We start from the raw sequence: 5314 nt of genomic DNA, 5'->3' as shown, positions 1-5314 counted from the left end.
TTGAATTCCTGTGATGTTTGTTCTTGTTTTTATTACTGCTTGATTTGAGTATTATTTGATCCTTTCTTTCTTCCTTGTTTATCTTGAGAGTTTACTGTTTACTGAGTGGAACATGTTTGATTCTTTCTTAATTTCTATGTATTCAGCAATTCATATCACGAAATTTATATTTGCCTGAGCATGTATTTTATAACTATGTTTCTTTCTCATATGTTTTTAAGCTATTTTTAAATATGTTATGTAATAGTGGCTTAGTAATCATGAATTTTTTTATACTAAAGTAATGGTTTTGCAAGATGTTTATTTTTTGCTGGGTTTAAAACATTATTTTATTGGATATAGTAATTGTGGCTGGCAGTTATTTGCTTGTAGGATTTGAAGTGTATCATTCCACAGTTTCTTGATTTTTAGGGTTTTTGCTAATAGGTCAGTTGTGATTTTATTGTGAATGTCTTTTTTAATAAGTTGATATTTATTATTTTATAGCTTTCAACTTTTTTCCTCACTTTGTAGTCCTGGCATTGACTCTAAAGTTACATAATGAAGGTCTTTTCTGGCCATGTTCATTAGGGTACTAACAACCTCAAATATTTGGTTGTCCATGTAATTTCTGTAGATTGGAGTTTTCTGCTATAATGCCAGTGACTATGTTTTCTATTACTTTAGATATACAAAAAATATCCACTTCTGTCTTACAAACACTTAGGTTTGGTCTTTGATTACATCCCAAAAGTCTTGAAAGTTGTAGTTTTGCTTGTTTAGTATTTTTCATTTATTTTCTCTCAGTGTAATATTTTCTTTGACTTATCTTAATATTCTGATATTCTGTTTACTGCTTGATCTTCTGTATTGTTCATGCTATATACTGTGTTTCTATTTTAGTGCTTGAATCTCATTTACCTGTCATGTTGGGGTTTTTCATATTCTCAATTTCCTTACTGAATTTTCACTCAAATTTCTGTATTTGTCATCTAAGTCATTAATTGACTTTGTACTTCACTCAGTTGTTTTTTACATCATTTTAAGGTACTTAATAATTTTTAAAGCTACACTTTCTCATTGCTCTGTCAGACACTGCAACTTTTGAATTTGCTTATGGATTGGTTATAAGCTTTTGGAAGAGTTATAGTGCCATTATGGATTGGTTATAAGCTTTTGGAAGAGTTATAGTGCCATTCTTATTCACATTGTAATAAAATTCTGGATTTCAATAGATTCATGTTTATAAGGAAATCTTTTTCTCCAGGTAATGAAGGAAAATGTCCTTTGATCAAGTGCTTGATGTCAAAGAGATTATTGTAACTTCCATCTTTGGGAAATGCAGGTAAATGAAGTAGAGTTACTGGTATATAGTAGCACCTATTTTTCTTTGGGTTGTTCCAAAGAAACAATAGTTGAAACAATTTGCCCTGCAGTTAAAATATTCTAGTGATACAAATAGTTACCAACACATTTTCATTTACTCTTGCAATCTACTGTGTTTATAATCTTATTTAATTAAATGTTCATTTCCTTTATTATGAGTTTTAGTGACTTCTAACAGAAGTCTTCTTTTGTGAATTTTTTTTACAGTTTTCATAATGATCTGCCCTTTGTTCTACTTAATTGTAGTATATTAGTAAACTATAGAGTGAAAATTTCTTTACTAAGTGTGTGGATTGTCCTTCTGTGAGTCACGTGGCTTTGATATGGCATGAGGAGAAACAGGAAGTGAGGAGGAATGGCAAGTACCTTGGAACAGCAGCTTGGGACCTAGACTGTGGAGGTATTCTCAAGATGGGATGAGAAGGGAACCAATGAAGAGTTGTCAACTGCTGGGAAGTCTGGGATGCAGAAGTCCTCAGCAGGAATCTCAGCACCCATGGGCCTGTGGATGCTGGATAAATGGCCCCAGCTGGCCCAAGAAGTTCTTCAGAATGAGGTCTGTGAGCTGCTTCTCACCAAGCCCTCTTGCGCCTTTCCTGCCGTGACATAGGCACTTTCTGTGCATTAAGTTCCCTGCCTACCCTGCAGCAAGTGTGTGAGACCTCCATGCTCGTGACTCCACAATGACAGTATAGTTGGCTTCCCTCAGCTGTGAAATCAGCTATTAAATGCCTCTCAGTCCTCTGAAGAGTGAATGCTTTGAGCCAAAAATTTAAATGAAGACAATTAGAGAAAATTCCAATACTGTTGTCAGATTTGGCCACAGCCACTTCAACTGAGATTGGTGCCCCTGGCCTGCTCTGTGGGAAGACAGGGAAGGGAGACTCTGGTATTTGAGACTTCTCAGCCCACACTAGCCAGCCAGCTTGTAAAAGCAAATGCCACACTCCCTCAGATGAGGAAGCCCAAGTGCAGGTTTTTTCCTAGTGTGTAGGTCAAGTGCAGGCACTGCCCTCTCCTGGAATGATGTCGCCTGTGGGGATTCCAGGTGAATAGACTTTTTTTCTCTGCCCTAATGGTAGATGACACTCCAGAAACATCATCACTACAGGGAGGTAAGGCTATGCCACAGTGCTACAGTTGAGTACCTCTTAATCCATAGGACTTCTGTACCCATCCTCACTCATGACTTTACAAGCTCAGGTCCATTCTGGAAGAAGCTCAAGCCCACAGATTACATGGACATACTTGAAGCAGGGATATCAGACCAGAGCTCACAGGACAGGTCTAGCCTGCTGCTTTTTTGTCAACAAAGTTTATGGACCTCAGCCGCATTCCTGTATGAATTTGTTATGGCTGCTTTTGTGCTATCAAGGCAGATGTGAATAGAGTGAGAGAGACTATGAAGCCATTTGTGGAAAATGCTTGCAGGCTCCTTTCCTGAATACTAGAGCAATTTTTGACACAGTCCCTCTATGACCTCTCTGAAAATGTCTTCAAAGAAAGTGACCCAAGTATTTAATCATAGAACCTGATTCTGCTACACATTTCCTAGCAGAGGAAATCACACACACACACACACACACACATGCACACACACACACACACATCCTCTGCATTGCTGAGATTGCATTCAGGACTTAACGCATGCTAGGCCAGCATTCTCTCCATGGAGCATCACCCCACTCCTGAGGCAGTGTCTGTTGGGCAGTGACCTCACAAGTCCCAGATGTGCCCTGGATGATAGCCAACCTGTGCTTTCAACAGTCTCTTATCCATGCTGAGCCATGATCACTGACCAGGTTTCTGAAGCCCAGAGAAGATGTGTGTGTATGCATATGTGTGTGATGCAAACACAGACACACATGCACATGGAACACCCACTTGGTGTTTGGTCATTACAAAGGGGGCAGACTGTTGTTCTCCACATTCTGGGGCAGGGTGAGAATGGCAGTGAAAAGTCCTAGATCTGCTGGCTGTTCATAGTTCACATACCAAACTTACTGTTGAAACTTGAAAGCCTGATGGCAAAGGCCTGAAGTGCACACAGCATGTTGTTTTTTTAGTCCAGTGTGAAGATGTCCTCTGCCACACATCCAAATTCCATCACTATGTAATCAGGGTCAATCCCGTGGACTATCAGAAAGTTCTTCACAGATACCTGAGTGGCCCAACCATGGAAGTTGTGTTAGGATTGAATGTTGCAGTTCCACATGGGGGTCTTGAGCAGTTAAATCAAGTTCTCCAAGGTTTTGTTTTACTATTGTGAAAGCAAAGTCTGTGGTCATTCCTTGGCTGGAATGGGATCCATTCATCATTCAGATCATCCATGAAATAATCATGGCTTCCTAGGCCCTTTAAATCAAAACCCATTTCTTTCATAACAAATAGCTGACAGCTCCTACTGGATGTGGGCCTTTTCTACCAGGCCCTGGGCTGTGACTGAGCTGAAACCATGGTCATACACTGTGAACTTGGTCCCCATGAGGTTTGATCTAAGTTTGCCAATGTAGCAGTCCCCTTTTTGAGATAAATCTGTTGGGTCAGTGGAGATAAGGTATTTTGATGTTTTGCTCTTTTTTCCACTTTCTACCTGAAAGAAGAATGATCTTCTTGTTCTTGTCTTTTTCCAAGTGCATATAGTAGGTGGGGAAGAGACCACAATCCATTCCTTTCTTGTCCCTGTTTACTCAAAACTTTAAGGTGATCACTTGGGGGGTATTATATGCAAAGTCCTCTAAATTTTCCACTTCTCTCAGCTGGTTGTTCACCTGTTGGGCTATTGTACTAAAATCTCCTGTATCTGTGGTTAATTTCTAGATGGACACAGAATGGGGTCTCTCTGTTTCTCAATACAGTGATTGCAAAATTATTTTTCTTTGTCTTCCTCACCATTGGTCTTCTCATCAAAGATCAAGCTACTAGAGATACCATGTTTTGGAGAAGTTCTTGAAGGTCCAGCTCGAAAGCAGTGTCCAGAGCACTTTCTCCATCACACTTCCTTCAGTGTGCTCTTCCACAGCAGAGGAGCCCACTGAGAGAACATGCAGTTTGGTTTCCAAATAGTGAGTATCTGGCTTCAGGAAGGCAGCTGTACCATCAATGCCTGGAAGGGATGCTAACTTGGTCCTTATTCTCCATCTCAGACTCCTCCTGCCATCTCTTAGGTCTGTGAAAAGGTTACCACCACAGAACTGAGATTCCTAAATGCACAGTATGGAGGATGATGTTGGTGTATGGGGTCTGAGGATCCACCAGAAGCCTGTGCTCCTAACTACCTCTTCACTTCAGGCACCAGAGCCTGAAGTTGTTTGGCTGGAGTATGAGGGACTCCAGGCACTTCTTCTCTGCTTCTTCTCCAGGAGTACCCTCTGATTGTCCAGTTTAAGCTCAAAGCTTCATGGTCACATCTTCAAAGGTACTGTCTCTGTGGGATTTGAGGCCATAGTCTGAAGCCTCCATGCCCACCAACAGGTCCAGATCCCCAGATGCCACTGTTACGGTGGCACCTCTGACTGGCAGCCCGGCCACTCAAAAGGTCTTTCTGAAGCAATCTAAACTTCCCTTATAGTTTATAGACTATATAGACTATACAGAAGACTGTACAGTTGTTCCTTGTTTATTTGACTCTTAAAATCACCTGGACTTTTTTTTTTTGGTTTTTTGTATGATAATAAGTCAATACATTTTAATTACCAGTGAAGGAATTAATGCATTTATTCACTGTAATTGCAGTTTTACAGGAAGCAAATAGTTCATTGATCCATTTGTTTGCCTGTGATTTCAAGGTTATGACAAAGAGACCTAATGTGCTTCTCCATATACCATTGAATACTATCCAATGATTGTATTATGATTAAGCTAAAATAAATGTCATAAATAAACAAGCTCTAAATTTTTATTGTATCATCAAAATTACATTGTGTCCCAGATTAATAGCTTCTTTCAA

At 39.7% G+C, this 5314-nt stretch overlaps 1 pseudogene; it reads right to left on the bottom strand.

The window, feature by feature from the left end:
* Positions 1–3352: 3352 nt before the first annotated feature.
* Positions 3353–4827, bottom strand: LOC141415513 (tubby-related protein 3-like; annotated as a pseudogene).
* Positions 4828–5314: the final 487 nt, after the last annotated feature.

This window comes from Castor canadensis, chromosome 13 (assembly GCF_047511655.1).
Source record: "Castor canadensis chromosome 13, mCasCan1.hap1v2, whole genome shotgun sequence".
Taxonomy (NCBI): domain Eukaryota; kingdom Metazoa; phylum Chordata; class Mammalia; order Rodentia; family Castoridae; genus Castor; species Castor canadensis.
The sequence above is the reverse complement of the archived record's forward strand: the minus strand, read 5'-3'. Positions and strand labels throughout refer to the sequence as shown.